The 19412-nt window shown below is 44.0% G+C and overlaps 1 pseudogene; it reads right to left on the bottom strand.

The window, feature by feature from the left end:
* Positions 1–18095, bottom strand: part of LOC123343660 — a 49292-nt pseudogene extending 31197 nt beyond the window's left edge.
* Positions 18096–19412: the final 1317 nt, after the last annotated feature.

The following is a 19412-nucleotide window of genomic DNA, read 5'->3' as shown; positions in this document are numbered from 1 at the left end:
CTAACTTCAATAAACTACTTATCAACAAAACATTCCTAATAATCGTAGTCATAATTAGGGTCCTACCAAATTCACGGTCCAATTTGGTCAATTTCATGGCCACAGGATTTTAAATATAGCAATTTTCATGATTTCAGCTATTTAAATCTGAAATTTCACAGAGTTGTAATTGTAGGGATCCGGACCCAAAAAGGAGTTGTGTGAGGGGAGAGGTGTCACAAAGTTATTGTAGGGGGAGTTGCAGTACTGCTCCCTGTACAGCTGCTGGTGGTGGCACTGCCTTCAGATCTGGGCAGCTGGAGAGCAGCAGCTGCTGGCTGGGAGCCCAGCTATCAAGGCAGAACTGCCGCCAGGAGCAGCACAGAAGTAAGGATGGCGTGGTATGGTATTGTCACCCTTACTTCTGTGCTGCTGCCCTCAGCGCTGGGTCCTCAGTCAGCAGCTGCCACTCTCTGGCTGCCCAGCTCTGAAGGCAGCAGCACAGAAGTAAGGGTGGCATGGCATGGTATGGTACGGTATTGCCACCCTTACTTCTGTGCTTCTGCTGGATGCCCGGCCAACAGCCACCACTCTCTGGCTGCCCAGCTCTGAAGGCAGCAGCACAGAAGTAAGGGTGGCAATACTGACCCCCCAAAAACAACCTTGTGACTCCTCTGCAACTGCCTTTTGCGTCAGGACCCCCAATCTGAGAAACGCTGGTCTCCCCTGTGAAATCTGTATAGTATCGGGCAAAAGCACACAAATGACCAGATTTCACAGGGGGAGACCAGATTTCACAGTCCGTGAGACATTTTTCAAGGCCGTGAATTTGGTAGGGCCCTAGTCATAATAAGCTTCAAGATCAAAGGTGCCTAAACTCAAGGTCTCCATCCACTTATTTTCTTTCAGTTTCAATTTGTTGACTCTTTGCTCCCTTCCTTCCATTCTGATTAGCAGAAACTGCCAGTCCGCAGTTAGCATTTGACCTTGCTGCCAGAGCCATGCTTGTTCAAATTAACCCTTAACTATGTGGTATTCTACTTTATTAATTCCTGGTGGCGGAATGCACAGAATATGGTTGCAATTAGCTTGATCAAATTCTGGGGTAACACACCCCTCCATTCTGGGGCAACAGTACCCAGAGCAAATTGAGACAGTGTGGCTGCATCAGGCCTAGAAGGCCTTCTTGCCATTCAGTGTCCAGCCACAGGCCTCCCGAGTCTCTCAGAGAAAGTATATTTGGTTCAACTGAAATGCTTGTGAATTTGTGCTGTTTTCAGTGAATTGTTTTGGTCAAAAATAAAATGAAACAAAAAATCCAAAAGAGTCTCAACGTTTTGTTTTTACATTTTCAGAATGAAACATCTCAGTTTTTCTGTCCAAAACAACTTTATGTTTTGCTATTTCCTTTCATTTTATTTGAAAAATTAAATAGTGTTTTAAAACGTTAAAAATCAAAATGGAAAGTTTCATTCAATCAGAAGCATTTTTTTTCAGCTGGGATTTGCCCCCCAAAAATAAAAACGTTGATGCAAAACAAACTTTCTTCCCTATTTTTCAGAATTGCCAGTGAACCAAAAAATCTGTTATTTGCACAGCTCTAATTTTGACTTCCTTATCAATGTTTCTTGTTGTTGTTTTTACAGATGATGAGAGAGAGAGACTCATCTATTCCTATTCCAGATATCTCTTAACTCATTTAAAAAATGAGAAGCACTGTTAAGTAGCACTGTAAATGAAAACATTTTCACGTTGTTTATTTCAACTGATGCCAGACAAACAATGTTGTTTTATAGTGTGCGATAAACTGAAATCGCTGCTGGCCATTCTGGAAAGTCACAGTGATAACAGGACAGAACAAGGGGGTTTGGGCATATGGGAAAGTCTTTGCAAAACCTCACTTAGAGATAATGTGAACAGGCAGTGCAAACAGCAACACATTATAGCATTCTCTTGCAGATGGGAAGCCTGAATCCTTAAAGGTAATGAGCATCCACAATTCCCATTGACCTTGCTGGGAGTTGGTACTCAACACCTCTCAGGATCTACCCTGTGGTTTGTGGGAGTATCCTACCCTATACCCACATTCAGAGGAACTGGGACTTCTCTGAATTAGTTTAGCTCATCTCTGTTTCATGTGAAAGAAATTGGTAATTGTGCAGCTAGCAGGACATTCATTTTACTTGTACGAAGCTTGCACAATCGGTCTTTAGACATCTGAAGTGTGCATGTAAGGAGGTGGCACTGTAGAGATAACCCTGGGACCAGTCTATAGGCTGGAATACTGGTTTCAGCCCCTCTGCTTCACTTTCACAGGATAGGGGGACCACTTGATTCATGTGATTTTGGATCTCATGGCCAACCTTGACCCCATCCCCAGTGCCTCTGTCCACACTGACCTATACATGGACAGCATGGAGACTATTTCCGCAATGTACAGGGGTGCAGAGACCTCCCCTCCATTGCTGCTCCACAGTCTATCCCCCTACTGCAGATTTTAAACCTTGTGGACACTCATGTGTTGGCCCTCTGCACCCATGTGAATTCCCCTGATGAATTACATTGCGGCACTGAAACAGTTACTTCCCTCCTCCACATGAAATAGCCAATGCTTTTAAAATCACACAGGGGAATTTGCTGCAATACTCACTGAGAAATTTGTGTGAAAGAACAGAACTTCTAAGGCAGGTTTTTCAAAAGCCAAGTTGGGAATGGATGACATTTAATTTCCAATTTTTAGTCATCTTCTGCATCTTCTTCATGCAATGTCTATGTACAATTCTTGGTGGGCTGAAGAGGAACTTTTCTGTGGATATTGATCCAATTGAATGTTTTCCATGAGCTTTAAAAAAGCATATTTGCACCTAGAGCGGGGGTTCTCAAACTTCATTGCACTGTGTCCACCTTCTGACAACAAAAAGTACTACACAACCCCTGGAGGGGGGAATGAAGCCTGAGCCAGAGGGGGGCCAAAGTTGAAGCCCTGGGAGGGGGGGCCTGTAACCTGAGTCCTGCTGCCCATGGCTGAAGCCAAAGCCTGAGCCCCAGGCTTCAGCAAGTCTAGCACCAGCCCTGGCGACCCCATTAAAAGGGTCCTAACCCACAGTTTGAGAACCGCTGACTAAGAGTATTGGATAGCGCATTTTGGGCCCAGAAACATTTAAGCACATGCTTAACATTAAGGACATATTTAAGTGCATCCCTATTCATCAAAGCATTTAAACACGTGCTTAATTTTAAGTGTATGCTTATGTACCATTGGAGCCTATAGGACTTACACATGTGCTTAAATTCTTTTACAGATCAGGGCTTTAATAGATCTAAATAAATAAATAGTCCTTGAAGTGTAGCCATCCTGCATAGATTGGCAGAATTGAGTTTGAAAAGTGTATTTTTAAATTTAAATAAAAAAGCTATGAATAGAACATAAGAAGAAGCATCTCCTGTCTGCTTCAGTACATGGTACTAAGCTATTATTCTTGCAACATGTTAACAGTATCTCTGTCATCTAAATGAGACATAATACAATTCTATTTTGATATTTTAGCTGCAGGCAACTGAGCCATATGTCCAAACTGTATTTCAGGTTATACGGACCTATAGGTCCAAATTGTCTCCAGCGGGGATTATTTCTGCATAGCAGGTGGGAAACATAGGCCTTGTCTACACTACAGGACTATTTCGAATCTACTTAATTCGAATTTGTGGATTCGACCTTATTAAGTCGAATTTGTGTATCCATACTAAATACACTAATTCGAACTTCTGAGTCCACATTAACGGGGCCGGCGTCGACTTTCGAAGCGGTGCACTGTGGGAAGCTATCCCACAGTTCCCGCAGTCCCCGCTGCCCATTGGAATGCTGGGTAGAGCCCCCAATGCCTGCTGGGGGAAAAAATGTGTCGAGGGTGGTTTTGGGTAACTGTCGTCATTGAACCGTCAATCACGCCCTCACTCCCTCCCTCCCTGAAAGCGCCTGCGGGCAATCTGTTCGTGCACATTTCTGGTCAGTGACAGCGTGGATGCCACAGCACTGCAAGCATGGAGCCCGCTGCGATCCTCGCCGTTTTCTCCTCCTCGCACTTTATCGTCCACCTCTTCCACATTCAGCTGCTGAGAAATTGGGCTACTTTTCAATGGTTCTGCAAGCACTGGGGGACCATAGGGGCCTTTTTACCAACATGAACGTCGTATGGCCGGGCAAGGTTCCTGATGCGTGTGTTCTCAGGAACTGTGGGCTGCTCAGACGCCTGCTGGAAGGTAGTTTCTTCCTGTACCACGAAATAACTGTTGTGGATGTGCATTTGCCTATAATGATCCTCGGTGACCCAGCCTGCCCGCTAATGCACTTGCTCATGAAGCCCTATACAGGCGCCTGGGACAGCGACAAGGAACTCTTTAAATACCAGCGAGCAGCGAGCAGCGTGACCTGTGACTGTTCAGTTTCTTTACAGAGAAGCTGAACCTGCCCCTGTTTCTTTACCCAGTTACTGTTGACTCTCCTCTTCGGTTAAATACCCCGTTCTCCCCGTTTCCTCCACTTCCAAGACACGTGTAAAAATAAAATACATGTCACACTGTTACTGAGGAGAGGTTTCTTTATTCATGACTTTTCGTTAAAGAGTCGAAACTGGAACGCAGACTGCGGTGGGTAGGGTGTGCGCTGATGTAAAGACCGCCTCTAAACTCAAGGAATGACAGGCTCCTGCTCCTACAGCGGTCCGCATTGCCGGACTGCTTGTTTCAACGGAGCCTGCCATCCCTCCTTTTTGGGATTCTGTGTGCGGGGGGCTATGTGGCCTTGTGGCGGAGGAGGACGGATACAGATTCCTCTGCTGCGTGACTCAGCGGTCCACGACAAGGACCGCTGTATAAGATCTGTACCCGCCCTCCCCCGCTAAAAAGTCACATCCCCACCGCCCACACAGAACCTGGAAACCACCTCCCATACCGACCATGGTGCCTGCTGACTGCACTGTGTGTGTTACCCGCTGCTGATCCGGGCCCCGTGTCTGTACCCTGCGAAAGGTGCCTGTCCTATGCAATTAGCAACGCACTTCCCCACGCACCCCATTCAAACACAGTCTTCAGTGAAGAAACATGACGGAAACAGTACTTAACAGCAAAGTATTTTTATTACTTAAGTACACAGTTATGGGATGGGACTGGGATTGGGACTTGTTTGAGTCCGGAAGGGAAGGACTTATGCAAACGTAGGGTATGAGAGCTTTTGGTTACTTGAGCACTCTGCTGGGGTGCAGTGACAGTATTCACGGCCCAGGGCGGGCATCCTCCTGGTTATTTAGGGTGAGGGGGGTATGTGACTTTGTGGCGGGGGAGGGCGGTTGCAGAGATACTGCCGGGGGCTCTGTCCTGCAGCGGTCCTGCAGAACATACACAAGTCGCCGGAGCGTGTCCGTTTGCTCCCTCAGTAGTACAAGCATTGCTTGAGTCGCCTGCTTGTGTTCCTCACGCCACCTCTCCTCCCATTCGCTGTGTGAGCGCTGGTACAGAGAGACTTTCTCCCTCCACTGCCTCTGCTGGTCCGCCTCGGCTAGGTAGCAGCCCACACATTCATCGAAAATCGTGTCCCTTGTCTTTTTCTTTCGCCGCCTAATCTTCGCCAGCCTCTGCGAGGTGGATGCTGTGGAAGGTCTGGAGACAGTGGAAGCTGTGAGATGGGAAACAGTTAGTTAATTCCTTGCAATGATACTTTTTTGCGAACAATTAACTGAGTCTAGGCTGTCTCTGTGAATTTTTTGTTGAGACCCCTGTGCCTGCTGTTGCACAAATCATTTGCGCGGTGGATTCTGGGTAAATGTCGCCAGTCATTCCTTCCTCCGGGAAAGCAACGGCAGACAATCATTTCGAGCACGTTTTCCATGAAATGCCCTGGCACACGCCATAGCGTGGCAACAATGGACCCTATTTTGCCTTTTGTGTATGTCACCGTATGTGTACTGGATGCCGCTGACAGAGGCGGACCAGCAGCGCTACACAGCAGCATCCTTATGCTTTTGCATGACAGCAGCGATGGTTACCAGGCATACTGCACCGTCTACCATACCATGAACTGATAAGAAGACGGTAATAAGATGGTCATGGTTACCTGTCCTTTTGCACTGCGCCATTTGGTGCTGTCATAAGTGCCCCTGGTCGATCAGCCAGGGGCGCAAAAGCAAAATTTGGGAATGACTCCCCGAGTCAATCCCTCCTTTTTGGGTATCTAAAAATAGAATCAGTCCTGCCTAGATTATGGGCAAGTGTACTAGAGAACCACTGTATCATACAACCAGAGACCACAGCTGCTCTCTGTCCAATCCTGCATAAATTTTGAGCTGAACGCTATTCACAGGGTGTGCTCCTGAAACAACCCCAGCTGTTCATTCCGTTCTTCCCCCAGCCTTCCTGGGTTCCAATACCATTGTCCCCCCACTTGTGTGATGAAGTAATATAGAATGCATGAATAAGACACAGGTAGTTGTTTGTGAGAAATGAGTGGAAGGAAGCCTCCAGCTGCAATGATAGTCCAGAGATGACATTAAGGGGTGTGGAGGAGGGAGCCACTCATCCCTCTGCTAGTCCAGGGGCAATTGAATCTTTTCTTTACAATGAAGGGTGGGGGCTGATGGAGCTCAGCCCCCTGTTGCAATGATGAGGACGGTTACCAGCCATACTGCACCATCTACCATGAAAAATTAGCAACAGGCGGCCTTGACCGACCTGTCCCAAGCAAGTTGGCATGGTCGTTATGGTTACCAGTCCTTTTGCACTGCCCCATGTGCCAATAGGCTGATGATGAGGATGGATTTCCATCTTATTGTACCATCAGCCATCCATAGCGTGGGGGGAGCAAGGATGTTGGTGTTGAGTGCTGCACCATCGCGTCTATCTGCAGCATTCAGTACAGATACGGTGACATGTAAAAGAGTCAACAGAGGATTGTTTTCCCTTTCACTTCTGGGGGTCGGGGGGGTGCGTAAATTGCCGAGCTATGCCCCGACCCACCGCGGACACTGTGTTTGACCCTAGAAGCATTTGGAGATCAGCCAAGAATGCAAATGCTTTTCGGAGACAGCAGGAACTGTGGGATACCTTGCGTCCTCGTTCCCCCCTCCCTCCATGAGCGTCCATTTGATTCTTTGGCTTTCCGTTACGCTCGTCACGCAGCTGCGTGCTGAGTCTGTGCTATGCCGTCTGTCCGTTTATTTATTAAAAATACTTTGGACCAGGCGTAACGTAACATTTCTTCCCCTACTTAGATGCAGGAGTCTCCGAGTGAGATCACCGTGAGGACGGGCACTGAAGGAGATAGAGAGCGCATGCTGCGTGAAATCTAGCACGAACCACGGACCTATGCAGCCGTGCTCTGGGAGGCAGTGCTCCCTGAATACCGCATGAAAGCCTCGCGCGGAAAAGTGTGCTATCACGGAGCACCCAATAAGGCAGCTCTCCCCAGGAACCTCCTGCTGATGCTTATCGATTAACGGCAGGAGAGCTTCGTGGAGTTCTCCCAGGAGGATTTCTGTTCTATCACCATATATACAGAGACCTCCTTTTCACACACTTCAGATTCCTGTTATATTAAGAATAAAAGTTAACATGGTTAAAGCACTTACCGACTGATCCTACCCCTGATTCAGGATCCGGGTTCCTGGCCGGGGAGGGTTGGTAGGGGATCTCCGTGACGGTGATGAAGAGATCCTGGCTGTCGGGGAAACCAGCGTTGTAAGCGCTATCGCCTGCCTCGTCCTCCACAAACCCTTCCTCATCTTCCCCGTCCGTGAACATCGTCGAGGAACTGTCCGTCAACACTGTCCCATCATCAGAGTCCATGGTCACTGGTGGGGCAGTGGTGGCAGGCTCCGTAGCGTCCATTGGCCGCTTTGATTTTTTGGTAGGCTTGTCTGGGGTCCTTGATTTTCACGCGGCACTGCGTTGCATGACGGCTGTATCCTCTGTCTGTATCATGGCTTTGGAGTCCTTCTCGTAGGTCTTTGCATTCCGTTTGTTGGAGCGCAGCTCCGAAAGCACAGACTACTCGCCCCCCACACCGATCAGATCGAAGAGTTCCCGGTCAGTCTATGCCGGGTCCCTCTTTCTATTCAGAGATTACATGAACTCCTCTGCTGGAGAGCTCTGCATTGCTGCCGGTGCTGCGGAGCTCGCCCCGATGTGCAACCAGAACGTCAGATTCAAACCGCCCAGACAGGAAAATGAATTCAAATTTTCGCGGGTCATTTCCTGTGTGGCTGGGCAGAGAATCCAAGCTCGGGCTGCTGTCCAGAGCGTCAACAGAGTGGTGCAGTGTGGGATAGCTCCCGGAGCTACTAAGTTCGATTAGCATCCACACCAAGCCTAATTCGAGCTAGCCGTGTCGAATTTAGCGTTACTCCACCTGCCGGGGTGGAGTACCAAATTCGAACTAAAGAGCCCTCTAGTTCGAATTAAATGGCTTCCTGGTGTGGACGGTTGAGCGGTTAGTTCGAATTAACGCTGATAAATTCGAATTAAAGTCCTAGTGTAGACCAGGCCATAGATTTGGTCTCAGGCAAAGATCCGCCAGCTACACAATTGAAGTTAGACAATTGCACCGGCTGAGGTTCTGCTCCACAGATTTCCCCCATAATGATTTTGTTGGGGAGGGGACAAGATTTGTGCCCACACACCTTGCCCTGTTCCCCTGCTTTTTGCTCTAAGCAGCTCATGGAAGCAGCCTCTTCAGTATTTTGTGGCTGCAAATATGCCGAATACGGAACATATTGCAGACACCATTTGATCCTTCATTAAAGTTGCACAATTTATTATTTTATAGAGCCCCAAAGTGTGACAGTGACAGAAGACATAAAAATCTTAGTGTATTAAAATATATAAATACTTTCCTAATATTACTTTTCTATGTACACATTTATTGCAGTTGCTCCAGGGATGTTGTGCAATCGTAACTGAGAGGTTTGGAGAGGAGGTGATTGCTCTACCAAAATGTAGTCCACACTATGAAAAATAATAATAACTGGATCACTACATTTTCAACTCTTAATTTAATTTAATTGCATTTAATTAATGCAATTTTTTTTAATAAGAAGGAGCATTTCACGTAGAGTATTAACTCTGCTCTTCCTGATCCCTTGAAAAACACATTTCATGTTTTTGGATGTTACCAAAAGCTGTGTCGCCAGGGGGATAAAGTCCTTATATTTCAAGGATATTGAGTTCAAACCCTATGTAGTTTGCACTTTCATTAAAATTTCTATTAACTTTTACCATCAACATAGCATGCGTAATTTAATTTTACCACTTTCCCAAAGCAAAACCTTATATCTGATCTAAAACATTTCACACATAGGAAAAAGTCAAGTTAGCAAAACAACAGTTCATCTGTTGGTGAATGTTTTTATAGATTTTTGCATCCTTTTATGTTCTCCCCCCTCTCAGCTTGTTTTTTAATATGTAAAATATTTTAAGTAAGATATTCTCTACATTTGTTCTATCCTAAAATACTCAGGAAGCTACAACCCGACTCAACTGGCACCAGTCCCTAGGTTTTACCTTCCTGTGCTACGAAATCCAGTACTGTCAATTTCGTTAAATAAATTAAAAGGTATGTGTGGCAAGATGAGCACCTGCATAAACAAAAATGTCCCAATAAGACTTAAGCGCTTACTTAACTTGATGCACTCCAAGTAGTCCCATTAAAGCTAAACAATCAAAAATTGATCACATCGTCTCCTTTTTTATCTTTATTTTATCTGTTTTTCTGATTTGTTATTCTCTTCTCTCCCCTGCCCCCCACCCATGGCACTCTGTTGCCCAGTCCATTTCAGTGTAGTTTGCATTATGCTCAATAAGAAGTCTTCAGCTCAGGCAACACATCTCTATTGATAGCCACACCTGTTACACTAATGATCAAATTGACCGGCATATATCAGATGATTATTGTGAACACAGATGTAGGGTGCGTGGTAGGGCCATGAGTGGAACCAACTGTCCAAAGGGGTACAAATGCACCTATACAGCCTCAAAGGTGAGGAGTCTTTGTCTGGTCTAGCAGGAGGAAAGGGGTTGTGGACCATTTAAGGGGTTCTCTTCTTTCATCTTTCTTCCTCCTTCCCTTCTTCTAAAAGCCAGCTCCCTTGTGGGTTGACGGAGGAGCAGCTGGGAGTGGGGCTGGCATTGGCTGAGCAGATTGGCTGCTTGGAGGAGGGCTCAGTGGAAGTCCATTGGCTCCTACACACACAAGGGGAGGTCATACAAGCCTTTTGCCTGCAGTGAGACACCACTGCATACCCAGATCAACTGTTCCCACCCCTGGGATTTTTGTTCTGCTATGGGTATTGCACTAGTTACCTTTTTAGGGCCTGGGAAGGAATTTTTCCCTCACTGCCAGAGTGGGTGGGTTTTCTTGCCTTCCTCATAGCAGCCCAAGGATGCAGTGGGTAGGTCAGGAGGGAGGTGCAGTTCAAGTTGTCACAATTTGGTAGGTGTCCAGTGCAGATACTTGTTCCACAGGTCTCTGATTCCCTGATAAACTGGAATTGGGAATGGATTTAGGAGAAAGCATCTCCTAAAGAAACTGGGGATCATGGTTGGGCTCCTTATGTCTGGCACAGTGAGCAGACAACCCTCTTTCCCTAGCCCCTTAACCCTCATACGAGGGGAGGGCAATGGGGTCCCAGGAATAGGCTAGACCCCAGGGATGCAGGCTGACAGCCGCTGTCTGCCAAATGAGCAGATTAGGGAAGGAGAGATGACCTGCACTGAATGGGTTCTTGCCGGATAGTTCCCAGATGAGTTAAGTTAATAAAGTTGAAACCTATTTAAACCACCTCCGCTCACATCTTGTCTTTTTGCCTGCATGACTGGGACAGTTTTCAGTTATTATCTACACTTCCTTATGTGAGGGCAATGCATTGCTAGGGAAAATACTGAGAGCCTCAACAGCTATCTCTACAAAAGTATGACTGAGACCTTCACTGATGAACAGATGGATGTGGCACAAAATTACCACACAACATTAATTGTGCAATTACTTTGCTGTCTCTCTGCTTTCCTCTCTCCACTAACCTAGTGCTGTCTCCCTCTCTCTGTTCCTTTGGAAAATCCTGTTATTCTCATTAAAAGACTTTCCTCTCCCAAACTCTTACCACCTGCAACAGTCTTCCTGAATCTGTCTGTCTGACAGTTTCGTCATATCATTGCAAAACACGGCTAACAATACAGTCACTCTCCCTGGCCCTGGCTTATTAATTTGCCTCTCTCTTTCTGTGCCACCACTGTATATTTTAATGTTGTAACTTAATTATTGAACGTTGTCTTACACGTCTGCATCCAGTTTGTATGAAGGGAGCTTTTCGTCTTGCCTTTGCCATTGTGTCATATACTACACTTCTCTCTCATATGGCATATTTGCTTCTAGGGCATTATGAAAATGAGCACATGACTGTGCACTGCTTCCTGATATTCATTTCCCATCCTCTCTGGACTGCTTCCTCCTCATGCTCCCTTGTGACTGTTCGGTTTAGAAATAGATTAAACGATAGTACAAAACAATCTTCTTACGATATCCAATTCATTGCAGTGCTTGAAAGAGGATGTATTACAGGAAAGAAGCATGTATATTCTTTAAATGATTGAGTTAATAAGTTTCCACCTCTCAATATCTAAAAACTGTAAAACGCTGGATTTAAATTTCAATCTCAATCCGGTGGCCAAATTCTGCCCTGATTTTCAATGCAGGTTTGATAAATGAAGGGGGAGGGGAGCTCCCTTTTATGGACACCCTGCCAGCCAGTTGGCTATAAAATCCCTCTTAATAGCTGTTCTCTAAGCCCACAGATAAAAGGAAGGGAGTTGGCACCTGCCAAAAAAGAGCCAATGGGAGGGCTAGAACTTTTTTAAATTGGGAAAAAACTTCCCTCTGTCTGTTCTGTTGTTGTTCTCCGGACAGAAGGGACGGAGCAGAGACAGGGCTGGGACTTTGCTGTAAAAATCTTTTTCTCAGGTATGGAAATCATCAAATCATACCTAAAACCTACTCATAAATCAGAAAATGTCTAAAAAGATGTGATTGGGTTTATTTCTGTTTATTTCTTATTGGCTTCTGGACTCCACTGTGCTAAGCCCAAATGTTTTTGTTTTGCTTGTAGCCTTTAAGCTGGACCTCAAGAAGGGTTATTCTTGATGTTTAATTTTTGTAAGTGGGTCTTTTAAATCTAGCAAAAGCCTGAGTTCCAGATATATTTATTTTCTTTTTGTTTTTAATAACATTTACCTTTTTTTAAGAACAGAATTGGAGTTTTGGTGTCCTAAGAGGTTTGTGCATATGCTGTTTAATTAGCTGGGGACAACAGCTCATTCCCTTTGTTCTCTTTCTCAGCTCCTCCCCGAAGGGGGGATGAAAGGGCTTGGGGGTACCCCACAGGAAGAAATTCCCAAGTGCGCTTTCTTGGGTTCCGAAAAGGGGGGGGTTGCAATTGGGTGATGGCAGCATCTACCTATCCAAGGTCAGAGAGAAGCTGTAACCTTGGGAGTTTAATACAAGCCTGGAGTAGCCAGTATTAATTTTTAGAATCCTTGCAGGCCCTCACCTTCTGCACTCGAAGTGCCAGAGTGGGGAATCAGCCTTGACAGCAGGCAACGCCCTTACTTCCATGAGGCTGGAGAGGCTGTAAATCAGAGCAGGATTTTCCATAATTGGCTATCTCATCACTTCTATTATTTTTATTCCTGCACTGCAAAGATACTTTCATGACTACTCTCCTAACCCAAAGCAAGCAGTAGCTAGAAGTTTGTCAGAAGCAGTTACTCTATTTTTAGTCCACTTAGCCACATTAAAATAGTCTCTGTGAAATTTGTCCTCTTACCATTTATCTATCAAATTCAAAAGTGGGTTTAAACAAATTAAGTTAATTTTACAATGAAAAAAAACACCAGCTGTTAATTAATTAAACAAAACAACACCCAATCAAATCTCCTGAGTCTTAGAAATCAAATGGCAAGCCCTTCTGGAAAATTGCACTACAAAACAGGCTAAACACGAAAATATAATTAAAATGGTTAGTAGTTTTCACTACAGGAGCTCTGTTCTGCTTTCTGAAACACCTACCATCACTCCATTCATGTGAAACTGGATCAAATCTGCCATACAGCTGTGTCATAGTGATAGCTTTTGGCCTGATGAAAACATACTCCACTCTATGTTCATCCATTAGACCTTTTGCTTCCAGCTGTTCAAGAACCCCAGCAAGTACCTTCAAAGCAGAGGTTTTACCCCCTAGAGGGCTTCCTACCAACATAAAGCCATGCTGAACTAGCATGATTTTGTAGCTCTTGTAAAAAAAATTGCATTTATATATAATGATGAAATATTTAACCCAGAGGGATCGCTCATTTCCCCATAAAAGTAGTAGCTGTGCATATTCTAATTTTTTTTCTTCTCTAAAAGGACAAGATTTAAATTTTCTCCCAAAAGGGAGGGCTTTGTAGAAATTTAGTCTAAGGAGTTATGGTATGAATCTAAAAGTTATGAAATGCGATAAATTATACAAAATGGAAGCAGTTCTTCTAAAGAGCAAGATCACAGTTTCCCTAAACAAAGAAAACCTAAACAGGGAGTTTTCTTTTCCTCCAAAGGGAAACCATTTTCATTTGTAAAGATTTTACACCAGAAGTGTTTATCAAGTTGTTTAAACGGCACAGAATAGCAATTCTATCACTATAAGAAAAGCTACATATGCATTTCAAATATTAATATATTAGGATGGCTTCAAGTTCTTTTATATTACTTTTAAACCAAATAACTCAGTTTACATACTCAGGCTATAAAGAATTAGAAGAGAAATGGCCTGACTTGTATTATCTTCTTGATGTACCAGAGAACAGCCTGCAGATTCATTTTCTGCATGATTTCCCTGATGGATACATCCAGGATGCCATGGTCAGGAGTTGGTAAGACAACCCTTGGGAAGAGGTCAGAAATGATGCTATCAAAGAGAGGACTGTCATGAGACAAGAAATGAAAATTGGAAAAAAGAAAATGAAGAAAAGGAATATGCAGTCAGAGCCATCACTAAAGTAATCAGTTTAGCTCCCCTTATTTAAACCCCCTTTAATCCTTCACCTACAATTAATAAGAATTGCATTTTAAACAGTTCAGAGGGATCCTCATTTATTACTGAAACATAAAAGTAAAATTCTGGCCTTTCATCATCTAAAACACACACACACACACACATATATATATATATATAACTTCGGGGATCAAAGTCGCTGTTAAAGATTTCTGAGGGCGACAACTTAAAAAATACCAACTCCTCACAGCATATTGTCTAAATCCTAACATACAGCAGTAAAGACAAAAGGCAAGGTGAGCTGGTTCTCAGTGGTGCGAAGAACCAACACTGCCGAGAGAGTTCCTTCAGTTTTAGCAAAATGTAATGTAAAAATTTGCAGCCTTTAAAGGAAGGATAAACCTTCCTCACATCCACCAGTGTAGAGCTCTCTGAGTGCATAGGACAGTCAGGAACAATAGCTCTAAACCCCCCCTGCCCTGATACATCCCAATGGGGTGTTGACTCTCAGTCCTAATAGCATCAATTTATTTTTCAAAAATGGACATCTGTGTGTGGTTTTTATACACAAATTAGGTATTTGTACATGCAAATGGAAAGTTTAACACATAAATACCAGATTTATTTATGAAATCCTGCTAAATATATACAGAAATGCCAGCTTTGTGCATGCAGTCAAGGTAAATGCTTGTACCAATTGGTCATTCAATTTAAAAAAAATCAACCTTTCTTATACTACTAGGACAGAGTATGGGAGTGCTGTTCTCTGAACAGAGAACCATGGTTTCATTTTTTTCCCTTCCAATCTATCACCAGGGTAAAGAGCAAAATTAATTTGATCATGTAACTCACTAGTGCCAGAGCAAAGCCAAAGGTTAGTTGGGTTAGGTTATCCCACCTGTCAGAGGCCATTCTGTGGCCTCTGACAGCAGATTCTGCAGTCATTTGGCAGACAATGCCATCTTCTTACTATATACAAGTAGCAGTAGTGGATTAGCCACTGGGCCAACAGGGCCCATGCCAAGGGGTCCCAGCCAATTGGGGGGCCCTGGAAAAATGGATGCCCCTGCGCCCCAACTCCACTCCCTGGCAAGAGTGCCGGATGAGCAGGGGAAGCCCTCACATCCTGACCCCATTTCTCTGGCAGGAGTGCCAGGAGGGTGGGATGGGCAGGAGGACTGCAGGCAGAAGGAGTGGTGAGGGGCCCCTCACTTGCTCTGTCCCAAGGCTCCACAAAACCATAATCTGCCTCTGACCAGGAGATAAATCCAGCCCCAGTTTCCATGGCTAAAGAGGCCATGGTGAGGGTCTGCTGTGGCAGAAGGAGGAAGCTAATGGAGTGAGTAGGAGGCATGCAGGGGATACTCACTCCCTGCATGGCACAGAGCCCATTTTGCATCAGCTCCTTGTGCCAGTGGCCCAATGAGGGCGGGGTGAGGGTGGATTAGGACAGGGCCAGAAGATCCATTCCTGTGTGGATTCTTCCCCTGCAAGCTGCTAAATGAGGGGACTCTGAACTGCTGTAGCCCCCAAGGAGCAGCTCAAGAGTTATTCTGTGGCCTCTGACAGCAGATTCTTTTCTCACACTGCCCTACACATCTGCCCAGTGGGTCAGTGCACAGTGCACTTGGGCTTCGAACTGGGTTCTGGGCAGATATACTCAGCTTTTAACAGCAAAGGAGCCCCTTTCACCAAGGAGAGTTGCAGAGAACCACAACATAAGCTGTGGCATTACCTTGAGATGTTCATATCATGATGTGGCATCAGTGTTAGATGTGTCATCATGACTGCATATCATAGAATCATAGAAGATTAGGGTTGGAAGAGACCTCAGGAGCTCATCTAGTCCAACCCCTTGCTCAAAGCAGGACCAACCCCAACTAAATTATCCCAGACAAGGCTTTGTCAAGCTGGGCCTTAAAAACCTCTAAGGATGGAGATTCCACCACCTCTCTAGGTAACCCGTTCCAGTGCTAGTGAAATAGTTTTTCCTAATATACAACCTAGACCTCCCCCACTGCAACTTGAGACCAACCTATACCTTCCCCACTGCAAGTTGAGACCATTGCTTCTTGTTCTGTCATCTGCCATCCCTTAGAACAGCCTAGCTCTATCCTCTTTGGAACCCCACTTCAGGTAGTTGAAGGCTGCTATCAAATCCCCCCTCACTCTTCTCTTCTGCAGACTAAATAAGCCCAGTTCCCTCAGCCTCATCTCTGCCCCAGCCCCCTAATCATTTTCATTGCTGTCGGCTGGAGGGCATCATCACATATTATTATTATTATTTATCTAGAGGTATATACACATCCATTACAACACAACATCTTACCCTTAACTAGTCACTGTCTTACATAACCCCATTAATGCATTAATAAACATACCAACAACAACTAGCAATAACCCACCATCAAAAAGACATACTTAAGATGACACCATTTTTCAGTATGAGGTAACATTAATCAATTTCATTTTCTCCCTTTGTGGATGCTGAAGAGGAAGCGTGCTAACTGACCTTACTTTGTTCCTTGAGTCTCTCCCCTCTAGCTATTAGGATTGAGAATCCCTGCTTGGTGGCTGAACAGAGGGAGACTCAACAGTAGAGGTGTTTGGGGAATTTTTAAGCAAAAAAAATGTATTGGAAAATGCCAATTTGTTGAAACCAAACCTGTTTGTGGGAAAGGGTCAGTTTTGATTAATTTCTCTTTTTGAACATTTTTTTGAGGTAAAAGGGTTTAGAAAAATGTGGAAATGTGCCATTTAACATTTTCTAAGCCAAAATTTCCATGTTTTCAGTTACAAATGATGTTTTATTTCAAAATTTAAGTGAATTATAGGGAAAAAAGTCAAAATTGAAACAAAATGTTTTGATTGACCTGAAGTGAATATTTTTTCAAATGGTCAGTTTGTGAAAAATTTCACAATTCCAACTCTGTGTTCCAACTTGGGAGGGGAAAATTTTCCCCAGGATAAGCAAAATGTTTCCTGTGCATCTCTACTCAGCATTTCCCAAATTTGTATGTCCTCCACACTTCCAGGGCTCAGCATTCCACATCCCACACTTGGAATCGGGATAGAGAAAGTGTAGTGCTACTGAGACACCTTCCTCATGATAGCCACTCACATGGACATGGAGAGACATAGCTTGGAGTAGCAGTAGGGGCGGCATGTCTGACGCTTTTTGGCTAGTATAAGAACACTATGCTTTATAATATTGGGGTATGATAGAAAAATAGCAGTCGGCTGTCATTTAGGCTCCGAGTTAAAATGGTATAACCATGTTTCTTGCATATACCTTCAAGATAGAAAGTATATATTGTAAAAGAAGTACAACTTAAAAGTGTACATCTGTATGTAAGAAAAGATAGAGATGTACAATACACATACACAATAGATTCATATATTCATATATGGCCAAGATATTAAAAGGTGGCTAATGTTTCTGTCTGCCTCAGTTTCTAGGTATCCTGTCTGATACATCTTAAGCAAGCCTGATTTTCAGAAAGTGTTGAGCATTCATAGTCTGAAAAACCAGGCTCCTTTAAGGTGTTTTAAATTGGATCCCCCAAAATTGAGGTACCCAAAATGACTAGTCACTTTTGAAAATCTTGGCCATAGAATATAATTGATGCGTATCAGAATGGTTATTTTGAAATAGCAGAACCAGATTTATGTTTAACAATAATGTTCCTTGAAAGAGCCCTATTATTTCAGAGAAGTTGTAAAAATAACATTATTCACACATTTGTAAGATCACAGACATTATTTCAACTTGTAAAAATCTCTAAAATCTAAGTCCCCAATGGCACAAACAGCTCTCTCCTCAGAGCGGCTTTATTCTTTTCATAGATTAGGTTGAAATCATGCCAAAAGAAACATTTAAAAACTGGTCTATGATGAAGTCAAATAGAAACTTTGAAATGAAACTGCTTACTGAGGCATTTGCAGTGTCGCTGTAGTTGTGCTGGTCCCAGGATAGATAAGTGAGGTAGTCTCTTCTACTAGACCAACTTCTGTTGGTGGAAGGTACAAGCTTTTGAATTTCACAGAGCTCTTCTTCAGGTCTGGGGAAGGAAATGAGAGAGTCTGCATTAAATACAAGCTGAGATTTTCCCCAGACACCTTTTGCTGTGACCTGGGTCAAACAGTTCCCATTGTGTAGTGCTATCTCTGAGAGGTTTCTGTTGTACACAGGTCCTGGAAAACGAACCGGAGTACTTGTGGCACCTTAAAGACTAACAAATTTATTTTAGCATGAGCTTTCGTGAGCTGCAGCTCACTTCTTCGGATGCATAGAATGGAACACACAGACAGGGGATATTTATACATACAGAGAACATCAAAAGGTGGAAGTATGCATACCAACAGGCAGAGTCTAATCAATTGAGATGAGCTATCATCAGCAGGAGGGAAAAAAACTTTTTGAAGTGATAATTAAGATGGCCCATAGAAGGTGTGAGGAGAACTTAACATAGGGAAATAGATTCAATTGGTGTAATGACCCAACCATTCCCAGACTCTGAAACAGGTCCTGGAGTAATCTCTGTGCTTGTGTGCATTTCCTCAATGAGCCACTAACATTGTTTGGCCTTTTTACTGTTGTATGTGAAAGCCTGCTTGTGGGTGTTTTCAATCTCACAACATGTTTCAGTAACACATACATATCCAAACTTCATAACTTCACATATGATGATAGCACATGCAATCCAACAAGATATTAAAGTCTAGCAGATTAAGACTTTTAGACTGATACCTCACAGGGCATACTTTGTGCAAAACATATCCTAATTATATGACAGTGATGAATGCGGGGGTGCCAGGGTCTCACACTAGTATCTGAATGTTCTAGAGAGTGTTTGATGGATGGGCAGTGGTTATTGTGGTGAAAATAATGAGGGAGATTAGGTCGTCTGTTGAGAGCATGAAAATATCATCAGAATACCTCAGTTATATCATTGGTTTCATGGTGAATTTTTCCAGAAATTCTTCCTCAAAATGGCCCAGGAAACTGGAGAAAAGGTCTGAAATAAATAGAATGAAATTCAATAAGGACAAATGCAAAGTACTGCATTTAGGGAGGAATAATCAGTTGCATAAATACAAAATGGGAAATGACTGCTTAGGAAGGAGTCTGGAAGAAAAGGATCTGGGGGTTATTGTAGATCACAAATTAAATATAAAACAACAACGTAATACCATTGCAAAAAGAGAAAACACCATTCTGGGATGTTGTAACAGGATACACTCACTGCTGGGGGGTCTCTGTGGCAGGGTCTGGGGATTAGCTCTCACCTGGTCTGGCACCCCATTCTACCAGTTGCTCACACTTGGCCTTTCTTTCTTTGGGACTCGGGGTGTTCCCGCTTC

Source organism: Mauremys mutica, chromosome 1 (assembly GCF_020497125.1).
Source record: "Mauremys mutica isolate MM-2020 ecotype Southern chromosome 1, ASM2049712v1, whole genome shotgun sequence".
Taxonomy (NCBI): domain Eukaryota; kingdom Metazoa; phylum Chordata; order Testudines; family Geoemydidae; genus Mauremys; species Mauremys mutica.
The sequence above is the reverse complement of the archived record's forward strand: the minus strand, read 5'-3'. Positions and strand labels throughout refer to the sequence as shown.